The sequence below is a fragment of the Xenopus laevis genome, chromosome 9_10S, assembly GCF_017654675.1.
Source record: "Xenopus laevis strain J_2021 chromosome 9_10S, Xenopus_laevis_v10.1, whole genome shotgun sequence".
NCBI classification, from domain to species: Eukaryota; Metazoa; Chordata; class Amphibia; order Anura; family Pipidae; genus Xenopus; species Xenopus laevis.
This window is the reverse complement of record NC_054388.1, coordinates 27,514,447-27,527,560: the sequence shown is the minus strand read 5'-3', so window position 1 is coordinate 27,527,560 and position 13,114 is coordinate 27,514,447.

Here is a 13,114-nt window from a genome sequence, read left to right as displayed (position 1 = left end):
TATAGACCCATTGCACTCAACGCAGACGCCAAAATTTTGGCAAAAGTTCTGGCAACACGTCTGGCTTCACTACTTTCTACTATAATCTCCCCAGATCAAACCGGTTTTATGCCCGGACGTACCACAGACATTAATATTAGAAGGCTGTTCACAAATATTTCCATAATGCACGATAATCAGGGCAGTAGAGTGATTGCCTCTTTGGATAATGAGAAGGCCTTCGAACATGTGGAATGGGAGTACCTGTGGGCTACGTTGGTGAAAGTGTACATTCCTTCACCGTACATTAGGTGGATACGTGCACTTTACCAATCCCCAGTAGCTAAATTACGCACGAACACAAAACTTTCGCAAATCTTTCGCACCCCCTTTTCAATTAATAGAGGGTTGCCCACTGTCTCCTTTGTTATTTGCAATATACCATGGAGCCTATGACGTGCCGTATCAGGGCCTCAATGGCAATAGCAGGATTTAAACTAGGTGACCTAACCGAGGTTATCTCAATGTATGCAGATGACACCCTCCTCTACCTGTCTAACCCAAATCAGGAGCAGGAAAATCCGTTAGATATTATTAACAACCACACAAAGTACTCTGGCCTTAAAATAAACTGGTCCAAATCTGTACTTTTTCCCATAGACGCCCTCCCACCCAACACTCCCCAACAAACTTTGGGCCTAAAATGGATAGAAACCTTCAAATATTTGGGGATATGGATACATGTGGACCTTTCCAAATATACTGAGCTCAATATTCTCCCCTAGTTGAGATTTCTAGAAGCCAAGAAGGAAGCGTGGGCCAACTTACCACTCTCTCTGATAGGGAGGATAAATTTAGTGAAGATGATGGTATTACTAAACTAAACTAAATTACGCATTTAGACAGTCCCCGTTACTAATCCGGAATCAGATATTCTCCAAGCTTAAAACTCTTACACTTGCACTGTACTGGAACGGGGCTTATCCCAGGCTCGCCCGTGGCAGTTTGAAGTTACCTGTTCATAAAGGTGGTCTGGCAGCCTCCAATCTTTTCTTATACAATCTGGCATTGCAACTGGTGACAGTGAGGAACTGAGTTACCTCAGATAACACTAATGCAGCAACAATCTTAGAGGCAAAGCTAGCGGAATCCTTTGAAGATCTGAGGAACCTTCCTTATAGAGGGTGTAATTATGTGACCAAACTGTCCCCACTGATGAAAGCTACAGTAACAATTTGGCAATCCGCGCTGAGGTTTTTTCCCAAACTATAAAATCATTGCTCTGGCTTCACCCCACTATGGTGTAACCCTCACCTGAAACACCTAGAAGGAATCCCAGACCCACAAATCTGGGCAAGGTACAATATAAAATATATAGCGGTTGTTTTTGCAGATGGCAAACTACTAGGGTTCCAAGAATTGAAACAAAAGTATGCACTTCCGAATGTAATGCTATTTAGGTTCCTACAACTTAGACATGCCTTAGAGCAGTGATCCCCAACCACTAGCTCACGAGCAACATGTTGCTCACCAACCCCTTGGCTGTTGCTCCCAAGGGCATCAAAGCAGGTGCTTATTTTGTAATTCCTGGCTTGGAATCAAGTTTTGGTTGCATAAAAACCAGATGTAATGCCAAACAGAGCCTCTTGTAGACTGCCAGTCCACATTGGGGCAACCAATAGCCAATCAATAGCCATTATTTGACATCCCCATTGACTTTTTCACGCTTGTGTTGCTCTCCAACTCTTTTTTACATTTAAATGTGTCTGACGAGTAAAAAAGGTTGGGGACCTATGCCTTAGAGACTCAATTTAGATGTGAATCACTACACATCACACCAAACAATCTAGAAGAGGGGGTACATAGACTAATACTACGTAAATCGTTGTCACACTTCTATGCATTGTTGCTGCAAGCCTGTAGCACTTCATTGAATAAACTACAAGCTAAGTGGCAACAGGACATTCTTGATATTCTTGACTCCACTTTTAATGGAATAATTAGTAGCAATGATAGGATGACACACATAAATGATCTGCATAAAGTATATCTCAATCCACAGCAGCTACATAGCATACACTCTACAATCAGCCCTGAGTGCCCTAGGTGCCAACACTCCCCGACTGGGTTTTTCCACATGGTTTGGGAATGTCCACTTGTATACTCATTTTGGAGGGAAGTCACACGCCTCATTCAGGTAAAAACAGACCTCTTCCTTCCAAATGTATTGTTATTGAACCAGGTAGAGGAAGTGGCCCCAAGAAGGGCACAGCGTACACTGCTGTCCATACTATGTATGTACGCCAAGAAACTGATTGCTATGAACTGGAAGTCAAGTCAGGGGCCCACAGTGCAGAAGTGGGAACAGTTAATACAAAAGTATATCCTGCTTTACAAACTCACATACATGAGAAGGGGTTGCCCAGAGAAATGTAATAAGGTATGGGGCCTGTGGACAGATGATGACCCGGTCATAGAGCCACCTGTGCATTTCTAAATAACTAGGAATAATAAGACAGCTCTCCCCCCATCTCATATAATAACAGAAACTGTGCAAGTTAGTAGGTCCACTATGGCAGCATTGGGTTTTGTAGGATTAGATACTGTGGAAATATAAGCATAGGATGTTGAGGGTAAAGGTGGTACTGCTCTCTAGAAAAGAATTGCAACATAAAGACACCAATTTTGATTGTTTAGATGTTTTGTTTAATACAATTTCACAATCCTGTTTGACATGAAGCAATGTAAATTGTAAGAGCCATGTTATTTTGTTGACTGCTTGTACAATAAAAGAATTGTTAAAAAAATAATAATCCGTTTAGCCCCAAAGAAAGAAATGTTCTTATCAGTAATTAGTAACCCCTCATAATCATCAAAGCTTGTGTATTATATTTAGGCTTAATACTGTAAGTGCAGTACAGTCTGACTGCTTTCTTCATTTGCTATCTTTCTCTGTAGGCAGCATGCCAAGTGTTTTGGATGTTGCTACCTTCTCAGGAAAAGAGCTGAAATGAAGGAATGAAATTCCTATGGAAAGGGTTCTGCCAATGGAATATATTGTGGTGAGTAATAAGAGAGAATACTGATGACTGTCTACTCTCACTGCTTCTGTGTCCCATAGGGAGCACATCACCCTCTCTTACACTGGAAGGGATAGCAGGGTCACTGCTTGTGGTCAGACTGCTCTAATTTTTCAGGAGACAAAAGTGGAAATAACTGTGCTTGATAATTATTGAACATGGAACAAGTCATAATGAGCCAATGCCACACAGATGGACACAGCATCATTAAAATAATGACCATGGACTAAAGGTTGGTTTTTCTGCTTTTTTTGTGCATGCCCTGTTATTATACATATCTACACAGTTTTTTTTTAAAGATCTTATTTCTGATTAGGCACGGGCACTTTATTTATGTTACAAAATAACAGTAGCACAGACTCTCAATTCTACATTTCTTATCAGTGTTTCAGATGCAGAGCTTTTGAATCACAAACTGCAAAATGATACCTTGCCCTTTCTTCCAGCATTTCGCTTCTAATGCAACTTCTATCAATGTTCATGCTGCTCAGACAATTCCCTATATCCCAAAATTGTTCTTTCCTCTGTCTTCTTTCTACAATATATTCTGCTCCTTTCCTCTATTCCCTGCCAGATGTGACTTAGACTGCTTACTCTGCATTATTCAACTACTCACTTTATATAGTACTTGATCCATCTGCTGTGTAAGCTTCTTCCAAACCATAAGGGAGGCCTGAGGATCAACAGAAAAACAATTGATCAGAAATACTCTCTGGGAAATGGAGGCATATCTTATATTTCACCTGATGCTGTTTAATGTAGACCTAACAGCATCTGAGTGTAAAACCAGAAATAACAGTCAGTAATGTTTCCCAGCAAGTTCATGATCAACATTTCAAACTTTGTGGCCGTTTGGCATCTGTTAGTGTCAACTTCTTGCCTGCTGCCACTGCTGGGTGATGTACTGATACCCTAGTAATACATTCACTTTAACTGCAGGCCAAATCAGCTGATCACACACTATTTGGCAGTAACACACAAGGACAACCAAACTGCACTGATCTACTTATATAGGTGATGCACTTAATAAGTGTATCTTAAATGAAGAAGAGGATGTGTCCACCTCTTTTGTAACTTGCAGTTTGATGGATGCAAACTTCCCAAACAGCAACCAGAATGCATTTTGAGTCAGGTGACAATGATTTGAAATTGCTTGCCTGGTGCAAGTTGATCAGTTCTGTTAAGACTTGCCAAATTGTCCAATACTTTAAAGCCAATGTCACCTTTAACTGTATTTACTACACACAATACAATGCTTGCTTTGAATAATTTAACTGTACTGGTAATCTAAAACTACCTGCTGAGTTGCTGATACAGGTCACTGGACGAAGCAAGGCAGTTCTTTTTAATACCTATCAATTTCCCCTTTTTATTGGATGCATATATATAGATATGCAGTGGATGCGATTTGCTTACATTTTGCTAAAACATTGATACAATGGATTACAATGAACATCATCCAATCGGACCAGTGTTGTTAGTGAGTACCTTAGGGTTTTCTCCTTGGTCCTTTGTCATGAGTGACCTCTGATTTTGCTGATATAACTAAATTCTGAAATACTATAGTCTCCATGTAGGAGGATTGTACGCTGTAGAGTGTGTTGAATAATGTGAAAGACAAGCCAGCAAACTACAGTAGCTCACGTTCATAAACAGGCATTTGGGCAAAAACAATATGAATACCAGTTTGACACAAAATGGAATTGTATTTGGAGACATCTTTAACTGAGAAGGATTTTTAAATGTTGTCAATAGCAGACTCTGCAATTCAGATAATGAAGGTGTGAACACGCCTTCTCAGCACAATTTCCAGGCAACACAGTGCAAATTCAAGAGCCTCGAATAGAGAAGTTACTTAAAGTGATACTGACACTTTCCTATAAAAATCATAGGAACGTGTCAGTATGAAGAAAATGCTGCACACAAAATATTTCCAATCAAAGCCCCCCGCAAAGCCCCCCAGCCCAGCAAACCCGCACCCTCCGACCCACCTAAAAGATCTCTTCAACTGAATTGAAATGCTGACTAAATCTCTTCAACTGTTTCCTACATCTTCCGGTTTGCTTCACTGACGCAGGGCTGGGGGTGGCGCGATCCTTCCATTGGCCGATTACATATCACAACTGGACTTCAGCCTATGGAAGGATCGCTCCGCCCCCAGCCCTGCATCAGTGAAGCAACCCGGAAGATCAGTCAGTGCAGGAACCGATTCGGCTGAGAAAGGTGCGCAGGGCTGGGGGCGGATTTGCGGGGGGGGGGGGCCTTTGCAGGAAATATTTTATGTGCAGCATTTTCTTCATACTGACACGTTCCTATGATTTTTATGGGAACGTGTCAGAATCGCTTTAAAGTAGAAGGGCTATGCCATCTAACTTCTATGGAGGACTAATTGGCTTGATGCCAGATCCACTTGAAAGAGCCAAATCTCAGTGGACCCAGGATCTGGGAGAGATTGATCAGGATACCTGGTCGGATATTCTCAGTCAAGTGAAAGACATCTCAATACCAGCTAGAGATCAGCTCATACAAATAAAGTTTTTTAAATCATATATACTATACGCCAGTAAGGCTGCCAAAAATCTTTCCAGATACAATGTACACTTGCTTCAGAGGGTGTTCGGAGGAAGGTACCTTTTATCAAATGTTTTGGCAATTCTCTCACATACAAAAATATTGGAAGGATATTTGGAACTTCTTGCATATTCATCTGGGCCTCCCACACATTGCCACACCAAGACTGAGCCTATTAGTAATCACAGAGGAACTACCATTGAATACAAGAGACAGACTATTGCTATTACAACTCCTATTTTTTGCTAAGAAACTAATCCACCTTCAATGGAAGGCCACACAGGCCCCACGGATTAGGGAATGGAAGCAGCTTGTCAATTCTAACCTACCACATGTTAAAGCAGTATATATTTCTAGAAACTGTCCAAATAGATTTGAATCGCTATGGGCAAAATGGCTGGCGTTAGATGACTTGATAACAAACTGAGCAATATGGGTATGGCAGACATACAGGGAAAAGGGTACCGGTTGTTTGATGTTAGTGTGACTATATGACAACTCACCCTCCCCTCCCTCCCACTGACTGACAATGACTATTCACAAACTTGAATTGTTAAGTAAATTCAAGTGTAAAATTTTGAATGTAAATACATTTTATTTTTTGCCAGTTGAAAAGATAAATAAACAGAATTTGACCAAAAAAAAAAAAAAGTACTGGTCACAATATACAAGGTAAGAATCTCTTTCCAGCTTAATATGCTGCAGGAGCAAAAGCTTATAAATTGTTAAGCACAGCATATTTTAAGTCTTCCTAATTGGCTGTATTTGTATACTGCTCTAAAATCTACACCATGCATGAAATAAAAATGTTCCATCTTGCAAAATTCATATATATGTTTGTTTTTTACATTAAAAATAGCAAACAAAGCACAATTAATAGTGAGGAAAATATAACATAATACTATAGTACCCTCATTAGCTACTAATGTGTGTCTCAGTGGTCCCTTTGTATTCAGAACAATCTTTATTGGTTATTCGGCCTGGTTAACATAGATTTTTGTGTGGTCACAATATTCAATAAGTACCGGTTTTTTGAAAATTCGTTACTATACAACGAAAAAAAAACACCAACACAAATTAAATTTTAAAATAGCAAAGCTATTTATTATTTTTTAATAAAAATAGTTATTTTTATTAAAAAATAACTTACAGAAAGTCCACTTCCTGTCCTCTTCAGAAACGGCGAAAAGGCGACCATCCATCCTGCAGCAATCGATTTCTCCTCCCTGGCTTTTCTACTGACAGCATGCAGCTTCTTCTCCTCCTTGATTCGGGGCCCAGCAGATTCTCGAAGAAAGAAGGCTGTGGTGGTGTGCTGGGCTTCCGTGGGTTCGCTGTGTCAGCTGCTTTGCCCGGAAGGGTCGCTGTTGTGCAGGAGCATGACTGTCTGCTCAGGGACAGCCATACGCAGGAACGGAGTCTCTGAAGGCACAAGGGGAATCCCCAGCCGGCCCCAGCTGGCCCCAGCCGGCCCCAGCCCTCCCCTGTGTCCTCTTCCCCAGCTCTGATGAGGAGCCTGTGCTGGGGAAGCTGCCGCTGGGGATGCTACGCACAATGCTGCCAGGAGAGACTCCGGTATGAGCGTGGGGACTGGGGAGGGAACAACATGCGCTCGTGCTCTATAGGCAGCTCTGGAATATACTGCAGCCTCCCCAGAAATTCAAACTATGTTCCTTCACAGGGGGAGACTCAGTTCCCGCGTATGGCTGCCCCTGAACAGACAGCCATGATGACAGTACAGATTCAGGAGACTTAAGAGTAGTCGAGGTCACCGGCCGAGTCAAACACAGTACAGAGCAGGATCCAAGAGAGAAGTCGATACACAGGCAAGGGTCAGGACAGGCAGTGGACTAGACAAGGTCAGGGACAGGCAGGGTCAGTAACAGATCAGAAACACAAGATATAGCACCCAGGAACTAAGAATAGAATATACACAGAAGATTAGAGCTCTTGGTGTCCCCGCTGACGAGTGGCAGGTGTCACATACAGCTCCCTAAATTCAGAATAAGTGCTAATCTCCCTGGTCACGGCTCAATTTTCTGCCTATAGCAGCTGCCTTTGGCCTCGGGAGGAGCCCTCAGCTACTCAGATGCTGCCAGGTCTTAACTTGAGAGTATCAAAGCAGATGTTCTGAACGAGCAAAGGGGCACATACGTTTCCAAGGTTTTGGATAGAAGGCAACAGTTCAGGGAGCAGACGAAAAGTGTAGTCGGGTGGATATGGGTGGAGTTCAAGCAGGGTAGGACAGACAGTGGTCAATACAGGCAGAGTTCAAGCAAGGTCAATCAGGCCGGGGTTGGTACAGGCAGCGCTCCAAGAATTGAATACAGGCAAGGGTCAATATTGGTAGAGTTCAGAATAGTCAGGCAGGCAAGGGTAAGGTTTGGCAGAGTTCAGAATAATCAGGCAGGCAAGGGTAAAAACTGGAATCAAAGAGGACAGAATTTGCACCGAGATACTAAGCAAGTTAGACCTAACAACGGGCAAAGATTACCAGCCCAAAGATCTTTCCCACGACCACTGGTTGTCGGACAGTTCATTTGCTTTCCCTACAAATGTTAAGAGGTGAATTGCCAGGTACAATTCTATTTGAGTATTCAGCATTGACAATTAGCCCCAAAAGACACGGCGACTGATATCCGAGGCTTTTTGTCTGTGTCATTTGCCTCATCCCCTACCATACACACACACCAAACATTGAATGAATAATATTGGTGTGTGTTTAAATGGATATAACACTATAAATGGATAATTGGCAGTAATTCATTAATAATTAATCTATTCATAATATGACTAATAATTATGAGCACTTTGAGCATTCGGCACCACTGCATTAGACTTAAAGAGATACCGTATATTTTGAATTTGCAACACTATTGTCATATTATGTATTGTGATACTATTCTACTATGCATTATAGGAATTGTACCTTTTTGCGAGAGGGTGGATTTAGTGTGCTCCGTCCTCATTACGTTCATTGAAGTGAGTGTGTTACATAGGTTTGTAGGCATGATAAAAAGCAGGTGTCTGATACATTGCCTAGACTTCGGCACTAATAAACAATTTCTAGGAGTGCTGCAGCACTATTTGTTCTGTTGTAGTAAGTGTAATACTTTGTTGTACCACTTTCACAGTTTTGTTGCAAATACATGGCAAGAACTCATGTTTGTTTCCAATCATCTTCCTAGGGTCTCAGTTTAATTGCTGACCAGCACTTCCAGCATTGTGGGATCTGTTAAAAAGCTTTACGTTGTCACAAACACCTATGGGCAAGAGTGTTGGCTTGGCAAAGTTGCAGAAACAGCATGCACAAAATGTACAATTACCTACAGTGTATAATTAGTTCCTAAAAGATGCATTTCACGCCTTGCTGTAAAATAGAACACAGACTTCCCACTAAATGAAAAATGTTAATATCAATTATGATATAATGCTTACAGTGGATCTTAGAGATATTCCAGAAATGGCACAAATTTTGCCCAGGTGCAGAAGAGGAGAAGACTTCTGCATTCAAAGAGGACGACCAAAGAGGGTATGGACTTATAACATACAAAAGCAAAGTGTAAAATTATACCACACATTTCATGCTGGGATTCACTAAAAAAAGAAGGCCAATGTAATTTAGAAACATTTTGGGTTGTAGTAGATTTAGTAGATGTTAGGATAACCTCAATAGCAAAAACTGGAACAGATTAGAAGTCAAAAAGTTGAACCTGCCTTCATTCACAAGGTCTAACCTTAAAGACTCCCACAGTTTGCTCAATAGAGCACAAGAATAAAAATATTTTATTAAAATGAAAAGGTTTTCCGGTTTATTCAATCGTTTTATTTATCTGCTGTGTTCTGAAAGGGAATAACAGCTAGCAGCTACTACCTCCTCTTCCACATAGAACAACACAGCAACTGGGAATAAAATGTGGGTTACTGTGGATTTCAGACACAGTACAATAAGGACACTTCTTCCTTTTAAAAGAACCACAGACAATCGATTCTTTGCATGACTGGCAATAACGTGGGATTTGAGTTTTATATTTATCCAGAGTGCAACTCAACAAAATAACATACTGCCTCATAATCATAACCAATACAAATCTAACCCAGCAGGTGATCATTTTTCTTTACTCCGATATTTCAGTTTGGTATTTCCTTTAACAGTGCTAGAAAAGGACATCTTAAATGGATATGCTGAAATTAGAGCAAGAATTTCTAGCCTGTCTAGTCATGTTTAACTATTGTTAAAACCCCATAAAAAGTTATAAGAAAAATTATATTATATTATATTAAATTCTACAAGTTAATATGGCTAGAAATGCAGTATTTTATATACTCAACTTAATGTACCAGCCTAAATGTTAAGCATCTCTATAACAGTAATGATCCAGGAATGCAAAATTGTGCACAGGAGCTACCCATGTTGGATTTTGTTAAGAGTGTCAGAGACACTGCACATGTTCAGTGTGCTCCATGCATTCATGAGAAGCTAAGCTTAGGGGTCATCACATATAGTGATGAGCAAATTTTTATGCCGGGGTTTGCTGTGAAAAAACACTCATAGGATCAGATTTACTAAAGGGCGAAGTGTTACCGTTTTCAGGGACTATGCCGATTTACTAACGGGCGCAGGCGTCACTTCTCTATTGAAGGAGATTGATGCAAGCGGTGATTGCACTCTATTTCCAGGTGAATTTTTGCTCAGACGAATGGACGTTACACCGCAAATTCACCAACATGTGGATTTTACTGAATGTTACCTCTTTCTCCAGACTTGCCTTCACCATCTCAGACCAGACGAAGTGCACGGAAATGCATAGATCTTCCTCATTCTTCTGTTACTTACATCATATTTTTTAGTGAAAAAAGTTCAAAATACGCTGGTGTCTTAGCCTGCAAAAGTCCTTAAAAATTAACTATTCAGTGAGCTCATGTGTAGGGCATTATAACAACTCTATTTCTTTTATTAAGGTTCCCAGGACTTGTGTAATGTAATGTATTTGCTGCAACATATACGTCCATTCAACTTTAAATTTTCCACCGTATGCAAATTAGCCTGAGCAAAGACCTCTAATGAATTTGTGTTAGCCAGAATTGAGCGTTTGTATTATGAAAATTCGCCAGCGTTCGTCGCCCTGGACGCAACTTAGTATTCTAGTAAAATTAGTGTTGTCTGAGAGAATTTTCACCTAGCGAAGTGTTGTGATGGCTGCGAAGCCGTCGCTGGCGAATTTTCGCAGATTAGTAAATTTACCCCATAGGGTACAAAGTATTGGATGTATTTACATCCACATCCATTAAAAGTTTGTAAATTTTGTTGGCAAAATGGTTCCGATTGGCTCATCACTAGTCACAAATCATCAAGCAGAAAATAAGGTTATTCGGTCATAAAAGCTGATACTACAGGGCAATTCTTATGCCAATTACCCTGGTTTCATACCTGCCATGTAACAAGAATCTGAATTAATTACCAGTCTTGTATAGTGATTAATTTAATGTATACAAAAGTTCGAAAGGGACCAGCACCAGTAAAGTTGCAAAAATGTTTTATTACATCACAGTGCCTCCCTGTGAAAACATTGAAAAACGGAGTGCTGGTCCCTTTCGAACTTTTATATACATTAAATTGACTGGTGATGGCAAGCAGGTACCATCAAAATAATTTATATATATATATATATATATATATATATATATATATATATATATATATATATATATATATATATATATATATATATATAATGTAGACAGAGGATCACACTCATAGGACTTAATACAAAAATGCTGGTGTTTATAGGAGCAAAAAAAGCAAATACTCTTATATTTATTAAAGAGTGAAGCTAGATATTGCCACAGTCTGCTAGAGTGAAATTCTGCCACTCTCCATTCAGTTCTATGGGATTTTGAAAGGCGTATTTATCAAAGGATGAACTTTTACTTTTACCCATTGATAAAAACTTTTTTAAAAACCTCATAGAAATGAATGAAGAATGGCGGGATTTTACTCTAGAGGACTGTCGTGATCTCTAACTTCACTCTTTGATAAATATACCCCTTAGCCTTTATCAAAGTGCTTGATACAAACAATCCACAACCATTTAACAGCCCCAGGGGCGGGAAAAGGAGGTGTAGTGACATCATAGTAAGGGGGAGGAAGTACACAAGGGAAAATCAAGAACGAGGAGGTGTGGTGATGTCATAGTAGGGGGAGAGAGTGCACAAAAGAAATTCACGTTAAATAAAAGGTAGTAGCTGCTAAATAAAAAAGTAGTGGCTAAATAACATTATTGCATTAATATCGGATCTTTGTACACAATGTAGCAAGTGCATTGTTGGAATAACAGAAAATGATACAAAGTATCATTAAGTTACCCAGAGAAAGAGATTAGACGGATCGACGCATATTAAACCCATTCTTGCTTGGAAATCAGCAGGGTAAGTCCAAAAGTATCAAAACTAGTTGAAAAACTACGATAAAGCTTAGTGCTTGTGCGTATAACACAGTCTGTTGCAGAACAGGGCTTAGTTCCAGAGGAGGTAGCATGAAGGTTCCCATTTGTAGAACTGTAGAAGTTGAAAATGTCAGTACCTGTTGGCCTTACAGTATATTCCACTGTTGGGACATCAATCTTTTCAAGGGGGGGGAACCGAAGTCTGTGGTCCCTCCTGTATTACCCGTGTGGACTGTTGTAGTCAGACATGGTCCATGACTGGACCCAAGGGAGGAGAGATGTGCAAACTTCAAGTATGGCCAATAGATGGTGCCAATACCAAATATCCGTAGCTATGTGTATGGATACTGTACCATTGTTAAGATAGAGTCTCATAGCAACCAAAATTTCAAAATTGTTATTAAAAAATAAAGTAAATGGAAAATCATGACATCCTTAGCTGGGGAGTTACAATGCAATAACCAGTAAGTACAGTATTTGTATGTATATACAGAGTGTGGGACATTCGGATTCGGAGACCTTTACAACAAGGACCAGGTGTTAGGGAAGGGACAAAGCGGAAACAAAGGAAGGGGTGTAGGAGAGTGTAGGAGAAGGGTATGGGAGAAGGGGGGAGAAAGAGAGGGAAGAGCGAAGAGTGAAAAGGGATCACGTTTATATGGGAAGAGGAGGGTAGTCTGTAATCAAAGACCTCAGTGTCAGTTATGGGAGTGTGCTAAGATTTACATCTGTTGTTGGAAAATGTATAGTCTCCATCTAATAAGCACCATCTGGTCTTGCAGGGTGCAATAATATCGACCAGACCACATTGAGCGCTCAGTATCACACACTGGATACTAGGCTTAGTTCACCACCTTTGTAAAGTGAGGGGTTTAAAGACAAATCACAGGTTTACAAAATGCGTGGGTTTATGTGAATAAAAGCATATTTTACCCTCATATATATCTATATAATAGTAAGAAGATTGCAGCACTCACAGGACTTGTAGTGCAAAAACAAAAATATTTTATTAGCCTCAATGTTTCGATCCCCCACAGG